This window comes from Schistocerca piceifrons, chromosome X (genome assembly GCF_021461385.2).
Source record: "Schistocerca piceifrons isolate TAMUIC-IGC-003096 chromosome X, iqSchPice1.1, whole genome shotgun sequence".
In the NCBI taxonomy this organism is placed as follows: domain Eukaryota; kingdom Metazoa; phylum Arthropoda; class Insecta; order Orthoptera; family Acrididae; genus Schistocerca; species Schistocerca piceifrons.
In genome coordinates this window covers 326,303,961-326,319,010 of record NC_060149.1, presented here as the reverse complement: position 1 = coordinate 326,319,010, position 15,050 = coordinate 326,303,961, and positions in this window count along the sequence as shown.

Here is a 15,050-nt window from a genome sequence, read left to right as displayed (position 1 = left end):
TTCACTTCAGGACCATGAAGACAAGATAATAGAGAATAGGGATGTACTAAGGTGTACAGACTAGTAGTGGTACAGGGTACCTGCCACCTCGTACTGTATGATGGCTTGTGGAATATGAGTATTTATTTATTTATATATTCATCCTTAGATAATTCAGTACAACAGTACTGGACATATCATATACATTACAGAAATAATATAGACATATATTAAGTATAAACAAAGTAGGATAGCATTTGTTGAGGATGCAACAGGGAGTTAGCTGTGGCCTAATGAAGGAACCATCCCAGCATTCACCGTAACAGCTACAGAAAACCATGTAAAACCCAAGCCAGGATGGCCAGGTGGAGAGGAACACACACTGCTCTCCCTAAATCAAAGTCCAATTCATTAAGACTGGCATAACCACCTCAATCTGTACACAATTGGAAGAGGAATTACATAATACACATTCAGACTGAAACACACAAGAAATAAATCAGTGATGCAACTAAAATATGAACTTTGATATAAAACACTTCTGAAGAAGTAAAATTACATGAATACATTACATTACACTGTTGAAACATGTATCAAATGAACACACAAAAACCTGTTGACACCCTATACCTATCACAACTAATCTAGAAACAGATCCCTTCTCTGAGGAGTTATATTGCACTGAATTTGAAACAGAGAACACAGAAAAGAAATGGCAGAAACATTCTTTTGCAAAGACAAACACAGCATATGTGGTTGATCAGTTAACAGAATCAAAAGCACTCAACAACAAATGAGGACTTAGTATTCCTGTAAGCTCACATATTCATTTATGTTGTAGAAATACCTCTATAAAAGAAATGATTTTAGCTCTCTGATAAAAGCCCCTTCTTTCTCCAGCCTCTTTATGTACGTGGTCAGTGGATTATAAGGAGTGACACCAAACTGTCTCACATGTCTTTGAGTATAAATTGTTCCTAATTGTACTACATGGGGGGACCCAAAATTGCGAGTACTGTAACTATGGTAATCATGGTTGGTTTGCTAGTCACAAACACTAGCTCTTTTCATCAACACACATTTTTGTATATGTAGAGGGAAGGTACAGTACTCAAACAGAACTTTTAAAATAAGCGCTTCAATTAACCACAGCAGAGCTATGTGGTAAGATTTGCAAAGCCTTTTTCTGTAATGCAAAAATTTCCTTTACTGTAACTGACTATTAATTTTACTCCAAAAAATATTCTGAAAAGATACAAGAGTCAGAAAGGACCCAAAATAAGACATTTTAGCATTGTATGAGGAGCCAACTTCATAAATAATTCTTAGAGCGGAACTTGCAGAACTGAGTCTCTGGGTCAGTTCAGTTAAATGGTCTTTTCAGTTTGACTTGATCAACATACATTGTTAAAAGTTGTGTCCGTTGTACCCTTTCTAATTCATTTCTGATGAGTGCCAGCTGGAGATCTTGGATTTGTTGATTCATCTTTCAGAATTTAATATAATTTGTTTTCTTCGCCAGCCGGTGTGGCCAAGCGGTTCTAGGTGCTTCAGTCTGGAACCGCGTGACCGCTATGGTCACAGATTTGAATCCTGCCTTGGGCATGGATGTGTGTGATGTCTTTAGGTTAGTTAGGTTTAAGTAGTTCTAAGTTCTAGGAGACTGATGACCTCAGATGTTAGGTCCCATAGTGCTCAGAGCCATTTGAACCATATTTGTTTTCTTCATATTAAAGGCCAGCCTGTTGACAATGAACTATGAATGTCTGGAATTCAAGACTTAATCATTTGTTGTGGACATAGATTTCTTAACATTTCTCACTATTATACTAGTATCATCAGTGAACAACACATTAGCTGCAGTTTCTGAGGTGTATATCTCATTTATTTAAATGAATAAAAGATGGGGGCCTAACACACTACCTTGCAGTAAACCTATTTTGACACTCTTTGCATGTGATGATAATCTGATTTTATCATTAGCATGAGCTAATGTAGGTTTCCCAACATGTGCTTTTTCTGTAAATATGACTGAAACCATTTGTCTCTATACCTTTCAGTCCCATTGCTTCCCACTTATCTGAAAGAATTTCATGACTAAGAGTATCAAAAGCTTTAGAAAGGTTTGAATTAACTTGTGCAACACTGTTGCTGATAGCAAAATTTCTAGTTAGTTAATCTGTGTAATCCATTATGATTGTTTATGGCCTTCTGAAATGGAAAATTCAGGATGGAATGCAACAATATTATGAAAAGGATAGTTGTTAGTAACTATAAAGTGGAGATTCATAGTAACAGAAAGGCACAACAGAATGATGACTGACACACACACACACACACACACACACACACACACACACACACACACACACACGTGCCTGTGTGTGTATGTGTGTGTGTGTGTGTGTGTGTGTGTGTGTGTGTGTGTGTGTGTGTGTGTGTGTGTTCTTTGTTTGACGATGACCTTGTTATATGAAAGCACATTTTATGGTTCAAATGGCTCTGAGCACTATGGGACTTAACTTCTCAGGTCATCAGTTCCCTAGAACTCAGAACTACTTAAACCTAACTAACCTAAGGATAACACACACATCCATGCCTGAGGCAGGATTCGAACCTGCGACCGTAGCGGTCGCGCGGTTCCAGACTGTAGCGCCTAGAACCGCTTGGCCACTCTGACTGGCCTCATTTTATGGTCTTCTACCTGTTTCAAAGGCATTTTGATTATTATTCAGCTGGCCATGGTCTTCTAAGTACTTGGTGATTAGTTATTTCATTAATGTCTCAGTTACTTCACAGACTATTGCAGATATTTATGTATATCACAAAATTATTTGCCTCGTCTCCTCAGTACATTATTTTCCTGAGTGGTTCATGCTTGTTGTACGCTACATACCAAGAACTGTCAGTGTTATTGTTGTATATTTTGTATGTGGAAGATTAATACAGAATCCTTCAAATTTTAAATGTAAGCAATAAACACTAATAAATGTCTGCAGCATAATTAATTTTTTGCAACTTATTAGAAGGATTTTGCATCATGGAATAAGAGTCATATTTTAAATCTAAAGTCAGACAGCTTATCAGTTTATCAGAATGAATATATTGCTCTTTGTCAGCATTGGTGATAGTCTTTGTTGTGTCTAAGACACTGTGGCACACATATTTGTACACAGAATGCAAATATTTGTGTTGCAGTCAATTAAATATTTATTATAAGCAGTGCAAAGTCATGAGATATTATTTGGTTGTCCATAGATGATATGGATTACAAACTATCACAGTGTGGTTATAATATCAAGAAAAACATGTACATGTCTTGTTGTAGTTACCAGGCTGTGATTTCGATGTAAATAAAAAACCTCAAGAAACATTTGTGATAAAAATCCTCTTTAATTAGAGAAAACAATAAAATGAAGTTCAAGAACATAACTGCAAGGCTATTACAAAGGTGGTGTTCTAGTGTGCTGAATCATTGTTAACGAAATGCAGACCTGTGCTGTGAAAAAAAAAAAAATATTTGCTGTTTTATTACTCAGTCAGTCATGATAGTATATCAAGAAATTGAACATATGTAAGAGCTGGTAACAACTGAATCACTTCCTGCATATTAAATTAGATGCAAAATGAGTAAATAATGTTACTTCACAAATAGTTGTATTACTGTAGAATGGATAGGACTGTAACTATATAAAACTTGAATTGTACTTACTGTACCAATTAAGTCAGTATTAGGCATTTTGTTTCTTCAGACAATACACATGATGGAAGTATGATTTACCCATTTAAGTATTATATCATTAGATCCATGGATATTATCACATGATTACAATTAACAGAAACAATTCCATTGTTAAACTACATTTCTTTTAAAAATAAGTCTATTTGCACAGAACATTTGAAATATTTATGTTCCTAAAGATTTTGTGACTAAATAATGTTAAATGCTACAGAAAACAACTTTACAAGTATCAAATTTTTATATGTTCATTCATACTATGGTCTGTAAAACTGCAAAATAAATTTGTAAGAAAATCTGCCGATCATTGACTGTATAAAGATTGTTAAGCAATATAATTGCATATGTATTTACATTTATAGTAAATGTTTTATGTTCGATACATTTTTAAGAATGAGTGAAATGCTACTGAAGGTTCATCATACTGCAACATGTCTCATTGTATTGCACACTTACTATCTTGTTGTACAAGTGGCATCAAAAGAGAGAATTCATAATCTTATTGTTACTCAGGTTTATATGTAATGCCGCTGTGACACCACTCACATTAAACAGAAGTGAAGAAAACCTTCAGTATTACATCCATAGCACTCAAACATGCATCAACTCAGTGATAATGTAAATTTTAGCACATTTATTAAACATTCACTGTGCAACTCACAGTCCACAGAGAAATGTAGTAGTGATTTGCACTTAATATCAGCACAGTATTCTGTAACAACAGCAGCAAAAAATGCATAGTCAACAATGTAGTTGGTGTTAGACTGTCTACATGTAAAGTTTTTCGTCGGATAGCTGTTAAGATAATAGAACTGGTGAAAATTATTATTTTTTTATTTTACAAACTACCTACTATGTTTTACATTTAATGAAGATGGAAAGATTGCAGATTGTACTGTACAGGTTAGATGCCTCTGGTTTCAGAATACTTTCTGGAGTTGTAGTGCTCTGTTACACCTGGAGCTAGACCTAATATTTATCACTGACAAATTACGCTGTTTCCTGTGAGCTGACACACATTCTTTCAAAATGTAAAAATTGTTTCTGTATTGAGATAAACCAGTCACATAACTCCAAATGTCAAAAACTTTGAAGGGAATCAAGATTAGGGTTTAACACTCAGTGGTTAATGAGATCATAACAGACAAAGCGCAAGCTCCAACTTGGGAAGGGTGTGGAAAGAAATCAGCCATGTTCATTTCACAGGAACCATCTCAGCATTTACATTCAGCACTTCAGGAAGTTCATGGATGGCCTAAATAAGGAGGGGAAGAAGGGGATACTAACTGATATCATCTGAAATGTGAGTCCAGCATCTTACCACTGTACCATATTGTTTGTGCAAAACCTATGATGGTTTGAACTAAGGTATAGTGAAAGAAGTTTTACTAAGAAAAAAAAGAAACAAAAAAACAACAAAATAGATATTTTAAGTCATTTTGTAATGATTTATGCACACAGCTGTACAATGAATGAAGATGGATGTTTATGAAATGTTAATTTACACTTATGAGTTCTCACAATAATTACAGCATGTTAAAGATGTGTCAGGAAGCTCACCAGGAAACTGATGTGCACAAACAAGAAAAGTCACACTGACTACTTATATAGCAGAAGAGAAGTTGGACATGCTCACCATACACAGAACACACATTTTTACTAAATACAAATAATCTTTAGATGAACATTTACATTTAGCTTTCTTCTCCACCATTTTCTTCTAACTTCTTCTTCTGCTACTGAAGAAAGTGGTGATGGTGGTGGTCATCACTGTTATTGTTATTATGACAGCAGCAATGGAACTAGCAGTCTTGCTTGTTTGGAGGTGGGGATGGGGCTGGACATGGAGGTAAATGTGCTAGGGGAGAAAGTATGTGGTGGGGGCAAGTCATCAGTCACATTATCAACAATGTCTCGTCTAAGATATGAATTTAGTGATTCCATCTACCTGCCCAATTTCTTCCATACATGTTTCTTTTTAGTTCTAGAAAGACGAGCAGACAGTATCATACAATAAAGAATTGTTGTTATTTGTGCTTTTAAATTAATCCAGCCTTGGGTGTTTAATGTCTCTGGTGAGTAGAGTTTTTAAACTCTCAGTCCACATATTCAAGAAAATAATATTGAAAAATCTTCCTCACAAAAATACCAGATGTAAAATTAACATAAAATCTTAAATATAGAATTTTATTTTAAACTGTTTTTTTTTTTCTTGGTATTTTTCTAGCATTTTACAGAAACTTTTGCATTTTCAGAATATTTTGTTCATGTCAAAAGTTATAATCAACATATTTTCACTTGTGACTGCAGCTGAATTTATTCTGTATAGAAGTTGGTTCCATCTCTTGGTGATTTGTAAAACTTACAGAACAATGAAATGCACAAAACAGATTAACAGTTAACATAGGAAGAAAACTGCAGAGAATGAATTCCTTTTAAAAGTAGAAATTCCCAAAGCAGCTATTACAGCCAATTACAGACTGCATATGGTCATCACTGGCCCACTGCCAGTATTTTAAGGAACAGGAAACTACATACATTAACAAAAACAGATGGAGTTGGAGTATTGAAAAAAGAATTGTCATTTGATACCACAGTTATTAAAGAGTTGTGTGCATGGGAAATCCTTCTGGCACCTTTCAGTAGACCCTTATCTGATTTTGACAATGATCAGATGTCACAGGGATTCTATGTAAACAAGTAAAAAGTTTGGCACTTGCTGTTACAGCAAAATGTTCAGTAGTGACTAGATGCTATGTATCCATCAATATCTGATCATGCTGTAAGGAAAAAAGCAGGTCATAAGAAGTGGAAAATAAAGAAATATTGGTAACCAAGACAAGAATAAATCCATTTGAGCCAAACATGGTCACAGACTCTGTGAAGGACTTAAGGTCTAAATCAATATACTACAACATTCATGAGATATGTCACATGGCTCTTATTGAGCTATACAGGTAAGATATTAGCAGACTACCTAATCAGAAGAGAAATTGCATCACATGAAATGGAAATTTGATGAAATACAGATACAAAGAGGCTACTATGGTGACATTCAAAAATTTTAATCTCCAATCTTAAATATGTCTTGGAACAAAATACTTCCAAACATTTCTCTTGTGTCATACTTTGTATTTCTTCTTTCTGCTGTCTTTGCCCAGGTGGCTTCCCAAGATTTCTATCACGAACTGTTAATATATCACAATTTTACCTGAATGAATCAGAAATAATGAGGACACATGGAAAGATGTTCTGCTGCCCACTCTACCTAACAGTATCCCTGTTCTTCCTTCTGGTCTTCCTGCTCCAGAATACCTGTCAGATGGCCATATCCTTGGAATACATCCAAATGCAAAACACATCCTATACCTCTATCCATCACCTCCCATTCCACACTTGTATCTGTAATTTCTTACTCCAGCAAAGGCAGAGCCATTTGTGAAGAAAGCCACATCACATATTAACTTTGATGCAAGCATTACAAGGAATTTCATGTGGGTATGGCCACAAAGAAATAGTACACTCAAATTAACATCTACAGTCAAACCAAAACCAACTGCCAACTGGATCACACAGTTATAGAACATGCTGTGCGACATAATTTGGTGATCTTTGACAACTGTTTCATAACTTTTGCCGATTCTTACCCTCCCCTTCCCTCATCCTCCCCACTTCACTTCCTTTCTGAATTTCAGAGGTGGGGCTCTCCCTGAAACATATCTTTCATGCCCAAAAATCACTTGGTCTCTGACTTTGCTAATCTCAGTTCCACACTTGGTCGCTCTCCGTAATTCAAACCCCATTTCGTTATCTCATTACCACAACAGTCCCTCACTCCTCAAGATTATTTTCTACTCCAGTTGAGCTCATCCTCCTTCTTGGAATGTTTTCCCATCTTCCCATCTCTTTCTTTCTCCCAGATATCTCAGAATCCCACAAACTAAGCCTGCTTGCAGTACTTGCTCCACCTCACCCGAATATTTTCTAACGCCTTCTGACTGAATTCTACACTCTTCTTAGTCCACAACCCTTCTGTTTTCACATTTCCTATATGTATGCTAAAGACGAAGATATCAGGTTCCCAGATATGCCTATCCATCCATCATTTTCTACATACATGTCAGCTGGCAGCTGTGAGGAATGCTCCTTTCTCATACAGATATGTCCACTCTTCATGGCATGATGATACTGTTTGTCATTTTAAATCTTCTGGCCATTATATACTGATTCATCTTTCATGCTAAATTTATGACTTCATCATACGGTGTCTGGCTGTATTTCCAACTTTGAAGTCTAATAAAATACATTCATTATATACTGATAATGAGCTGTGCCATTATGAAGTGTGATAATTTCATTATACAGTTTCACATGGGAAACCTGAAGCACTTGTTGTTTTCCTAAGACAGCATAGAGATTGGAAATACCCAATTTTTTTTTTTTTTTTTTTTTTTTTATGTGTCACTTTTTCCTGGATCTTGCTAAATCTCTGTAATTCTGATAGAGATTGATTAGTCATTTCCAGTAAACTGAAAGCTTTGATTACTTTCTCTCTCTTATTTAAACTATATTGTATCTCTATATCATAACCTTATGTTAGAAATGTGTACACAACTCAGTAATTCCTCCTAGAGTGGTGGCCAACATATTAAGCCTACTCTGACTCTTTTGTGTCGACCTGCATTTCTTTCATTAATATTTACTGTCAGGAAAACAGTAGGATCATTAAATACAGAGCATTACACAAGATTCTGACAAGTACTTAAACATCTGTTGCCTTTATTATTTGGCACATCAGAGCCCTACTGGGATGTCTACATGAACATACAATGCTAAAGACAAAGATGATGTGACTTACCAAACGAAAGTGCTGGCAGGTCGATAGACACACAAAAAAACACAAACATACACACACAATTCAAGCTTTCCCAACAAATGGTTGCTTCATCAGGAAAGAGGGAAGGAGAGGGAAAGACGAAAGGGTGTGGGTTTTAAGGGAGAGGGTAAGGAGTCATTACAATCCCTGGAGCGGAAAGACTTACCTTAGGGGGAAAAAAGGACAGGTATACACTCACACACACACAAATATCTATCCGCACATACACAGACACAAGCAGACATTTTCTGCTTGTGTCTGTGTTTGTGCGGATGGAGATGTGTGTGTGTGTGTGTGTGTGTGTGTGTGTGTGTGTGCGAGTGTATACCTGTCGTTTTTTACCCCTAAGATAAGTCTTCCCGCTCCCGGGACTGGAATGACTCCTTACCCTCTCCCTTAAAACCCACATCCTTTCGTCTTTCCCTGTCCTTCCCTCTTTCCTGATGAAGCAACCGTTTGTTGTGAAAGCTTGAATTTTGTGTGTATGTTTGTGTTTGTTTGTGTGTCTATCGACCTGCCAGCCCTTTCGTTTGGTAAGTCACATCATCTTTGTTTTTAGATATATTTTTCCCACGTGGAATGTTTCCCTCTATTATATTCTGAACATATAATGCCTTAGATAAATCTGTAGGATTCACAAGCACTCTCAGTTAAGTCCCAAATAAAGTTTTATGTCCAAGCTTAAAAGGCAGAGCAAGGATATATCCAAACAGGACTGCTAACTGTCATGCTTGTAGCCCTTTTATAAACTGTCTGAGTATTGGTACCTGAGAAATTCATGTAACAACAAATATATACATTTAACATACTCTCTTAATTTGAAATGTCAACATTTTGTGATTTTCAGCAGTCTTTGGAATGTATAACAGTATGAAATTAGGAGGCTCCTTTCATAGTTCAAGGTAATTTTATATCTCCCAAACATAAGGTAACACAAAAAAATATGTATTTCACAGTGTGTGAGATCACTAATACCATTGGAAATTGTGAACTTGGGTTTAGCTATATGAGCCTAAAAACTCAATGTCAAGGACTTTCTCCATGGCAGTTGAAAGACAACTTGAAGAGCACTCATGTGTAACAACTGCAGTTACCCATGGAAATCAGATACATCAGCATTATAGGGAATGTAGAGTACTGGGGAAAACTGTGTCTTACATACTACACTATGAAACGGAAGGCTGAAATTTCCAGCTGTAGCTGCATAATAAGTATTCATCTGTTTAGCAATGGGCATCCTGCATTCTCTCACATAGAGCTGTTCTATAGTCAAACAATGTTATTTGTTAGTTCTCTGAACTTATAATGTACTTTTTTAGGTATTATTTGAACAACTGCAGCCAGTTTCTTTTGTTTTTCTTATTTTTTAAAAGATAGTTTATTTAAATATTTGTAGCTAGTTTTGATGAGATAATCTCTCATCACCAGATGGCTTTAAATACATTAATACAGAAATTGTCCAGTAGTTCATACTAATAATCCACCTACTGTGTAAAACAGGATAATTACTTGTTTCTGCTACTGTCCTAATAAAAAACAGGAATAAAAAATCCTTGAACTAGCTTTATGTCATTGTTTGGTTTAATTTTGCAGACAAGTGACAGCAAGACAACAAATGTTCCCCCAGTTCTTCAAGGGGAAAATATTTCCCAGTACATTTTTCACATGGAAAAATTTACTAAGCATATTTCTGGTGTGACTGTAATAGACACATTAGTGTCACTCATCTGCAGAATTAAAGTAGACTAGAACATGGGAGTATAATGTATCTAATTTTACAGCATTTGTTCTCATAATGGCCATTATTATTAACATGTGTTTCAACCATACTCGGATTATGTGTTTTAAATAAGAGGGAACAAAACTGAAAATACCCCAGTAGTGGTTATTATAAGCACACATAAAACTGTTCTCTACTAGCATGGAGTTCATTACAAACTAATGTGGGACTGATGACCTCATTGTTGCATCCCTTCCCACAAATCAACCAACCAACCAACCAACAAGTTAATGTACTTTCTTTGTGCAGTGAAACTATGATATCTGACTATACTTTTTAATGTCCCCTATCTAGCATCACCAGCACAACTTAGTCCTACAAATCTGAAGCATGCTCTATTAGCCGTCAAGTGTATATAGTGAACTTTTAGTAACACATTTCACATATGATAATCAATACATATGACATAAATTATGGAAGGAACCTCATGCACATATTGCACTAGGCAGTAGTGAGCAACCATTACAGCAGCCAATGTAAATTTCAGTATGGTTGCAACTCCTGATTCAATATAATAGGATATTTCCTTATTTTTACATATACACAAAATAAGTAGTGTAACAAGTTTAATATATAGTAAACAAACAACAATTGTCAGAGCTGTCTTCAAATTGTAGCTATGCATATTAAAAAATAGTCAACAGCTGCCTCCGTAAATATGAACATATTTGATATTCCTATGGTGAAATGGTAAAATGCTGACAACCTGTTTGCAAAGAGATCAGATTGAATTATTTATATTATCGTCATATGGATTCTCACCATTCTTTGTAGTATACATCTTATGCAAAATCTTGTCTGATTACATCCCTTGTCCTCCCCATATCCTTGAAAATGATTTGTTGCTGATGGGTTCACTCTCACAATGAAGATGTTCCAGATTTTATTATGACAACAGGATCATTATCAAGTCACTGAATGACAGTTGTTTTATTAAAAGATACATACATCAGAAATTTTGAGTCTTGATTTGTATTATGCATGTAAAAAATATGTTTCTGGGCTATTATCAAGTAGCCATCAAGTTTAGAGGTTAACATTATTTTTAATGCAATGAGAATACAGTTTCAAAGTGAAACATTTTGAAAAACTAATCATCTATATGGTGTAATTATTAGTGCAGCAACTAGCAGATCTAATTTTCCTGAGTGTTTGGATTTTCTGTGAGTCCAACAGAATTTTCATATTGCAGCATAATTTCCAAATTCTAATTTATCATTGAGGTAAGTCTGATCTGATACAATCCTAAAGCACACACAAATTTTTATTGAAAATATAGTTAGTTTGATATCCTTCAAGCATTATTATACTTTCCAGTAGCTTCATGTATTAGCCACAGTTTAAACATGCTCCTATCACTGCAGTCTCTGTGGCAAACTTGGATTATGTTAATAAGGAAACTACTCTTTATGAGTGGTATTTGCAAAGAATTCTACATAATGCTTGGAAGTGGAAGAGCCCAAATAATGACATAATGGGATTTTGGGACAAGATACTGAAAAGTTACCATGTAGTCCATGTGATCTGAATGGCCCTACTGAAGCAAAATGGAAAGAAAGTAGCTGTTTCATAAGAAATTAAACTTTGAAACTTAACTTTTGACTGAATACAAGCAGTCTAAACCAGAGGTTATAGTTGAAAGTCAGTGATAGATGTCAACCACCAAACACATAGGGGATTATTAACAACATTAATACACAGTTTGTGCATCACAGATGTTTACATGGGAAAGAATCTCTGTGTAGGTAGAAGCAACTGAAAAAACCTTTATAAAATGGAAAAAAAAGTTTGAACAGAAAAGAAGATGAGAAGGATGTAGGGTTGATAAAATAATCCATAACAGAGGCTATAAAAAAAAAGAAATTGTTCAAAGCTATGTCCATAAATGAAATCAGGAAGTACACTGAAATCCATTGAAGAATTGATATGTGAACCATCTTAAATGTTATTGAGAGAGCATGTTCTTGAAGGCATACCAAAAGTATGTATAAGATAAATTTTTCAGAAATGTCCTGATAAAGTCCAGTAAAAAAAAAAGCATCAGAACATAGCCAAATTACATTTAAATGTACACTGATGTGTCAACATGCCAACCAAATTCACATTAAAATATTTGGTGGCAGATGACAAGCTACCAGTGTATGATAATGTGTAAATGGTCCTGTACAACCATACAATATAAAATTAAGGTAACAACAAAAAGAAACAAAAATGTCCTTAGGTGTAATTTTTCTAGAGTAGTTATCACTTAAAATGTGTTCACATTTCACATATTTTAATAAAAGAAACCCACTGATGATGGCACAGAGTTGCTGAAACAGGTTTACGTCACATGAAAAACCTGTGCTTTGCATTAACAGGTGGACCTTATATCCAAAAATTTTAGCTAAAAACACAGCAAATTCAAGAGCAGCAAGTCATAACTTTGAAAATATATCAAGTTCAGCTCCAGAGATCTGAATAAGTATTGAGAATAAAATAAATATCCTGGGTGAAGTCACAGTGAAAATACATTCCTACAAAAACAGGAAGATTGAGATTTTATGTCCCCTCGAGGATGAGGTCATTAGAGATGGGACACAAACATAAACAGGACAAGAATAAGGAGGGGAACTGGCCATATTCAATTTGAGGGAAATATCCTCTGGTATTTACACCAAGCTATTGAGGTAATCTGCTTAATACCTAAATCTGTGTAAATGAGGGACAATTTAGGTTCATTGGCTCATTAACAATGATTTCATTTAAGACAGATAATCTGATTTTGGATTTCTGTGGCGTACACTGATTCCCATTTCTCCCAGATACACCTCCAATCCCTTAACCTTTGTACAACCACACTTAGTGCCTTTCTTGAACCCATGTATGATGAATCAGATGTGCAACAGTGCCATGATGATAAGTATGAGATATACAAAGGGAGAAGGTGAAATGCAGGACTGACACACAACTTGCCCCTCCAAAAATCCATCAAGGAACACTGAATTGAAGGTGTGCACCCAATGGAGAAATTAACATCACCAGTATCTAACAACCTGACACAGGAAAACAAAGAAGAAAGCCTGTAATAAAACTGAGGACACTAGCTCATGGTCAGAAACACTGCACTGCCTCCTCAACTTTCCTTATCCCTGAAATTGAGAAGATGAAAATGTCTTCTTCTACCTCAACATCAAGATCATCTACAGATAATTCTATTAGCAACCTTTTCCATAGAGATGAACAAGTTTTCAGATATATCAGTGCATAGAACGAACACTGACAATATAACGTATTTCATTGAAATACAGCATAAAGGACTTACAAATATTATACAGTTTAAGGATACAAAAAATAAAGTGCATAATGTGTCTCATGATATTTTAAATGAAGTGACTGAAACCTACCAAGACAACATTTTCCCAGTTGATGACACTTTGAAAAAATGGTGTGAAAGAGTTCAATGTATCAAGAATTCACTTCATTTCTCTTTCAGAGTAAAATAAAGTGCATAACAGAGTACCTGTTCTGTAGCCCACATGGATAGTCAAGTATGTTGAAGTGCATACTTCTTGGACATGGAGAGGCATGCTGTCCTTGGATAAAATCCATCTCATTAATTAACACTAGGAGCCAATGCATTAGCCAACTTGGATGTGGCTTTTAGGCATTTTCGCATGTTCACTTAGGTAATTATTGGGTGTAGTTGCAGGTCCTTCCTCCATCACACAATGCACAAACACTTCGAAAACTCAATCACATTCAACCCTGCTATGTATTCTAGGCACTGATCTAAGGCATACATAGATTTCTCCCCAGGGGGAGCTGGGAGTATCTTCAAACTGCCTTTGGGAGCAGTACCATACCAGTTCCAACCCAACATTAGCTAGATATAGGACACCGAACAAATTGATAGATTACCTGTTTTCTGAGGAATATTAAATTTGACATCAGCTTTCTTTCTGATCTTCTGATTTCAGTGTAAAAACTGGGCCCACACACACAACCACTAAATATAAGCAGAAACATGGTACCCTGAAATATTATCACTGATCTGAATTGTGTGCAATTCAATATTATACAAAATATTGGACGATTAAGAATTAGATGTAGTTCTCACCTACAGGTCATAAATGCTGACAAATGAGTATAATACAATTGTTGAGCAAGAAGAGGAAGTGTTAGAGTATTCTTAAAAAGAAATTTTATATTCAGTGTTTGGCTAGCTGTATGTGCGGTACCTCTTTTTCCTATTCGTCTCAAACTAATATTGTATTTGTCACTGCTACCTTCCTTCTTGGAGAAAGTACTGCACCTGTTCATCTAGTTTCATCTCTCAGTATAAATTCTTATTAGTTATATTACTGGTTTGAACACTGATCTATTGCAGATCATTTTTAAAATATTACCAATCAGTCAGTTATCATAAGTGTTCATTATTTCCAGTCTATCAGATAGTTCTTTTTAATGTTATGTGTCTATATCACTGCAACTACATAAATTCTAAACAGTTACAAATCATCCAGAATGAATTTTCACTTTTTAGCATATTGTGTATGGATTTGAAACTTCCTGGCAAATTAAAACTGAGGGCAGGACTGAAACTCAAACGCAGGACTACTGCCTTTCACAGGCAATGCCCTAGTGACTAAAGTACCCAAGCATGACTGATGACCCAACCTCACAATTTAGGAGTG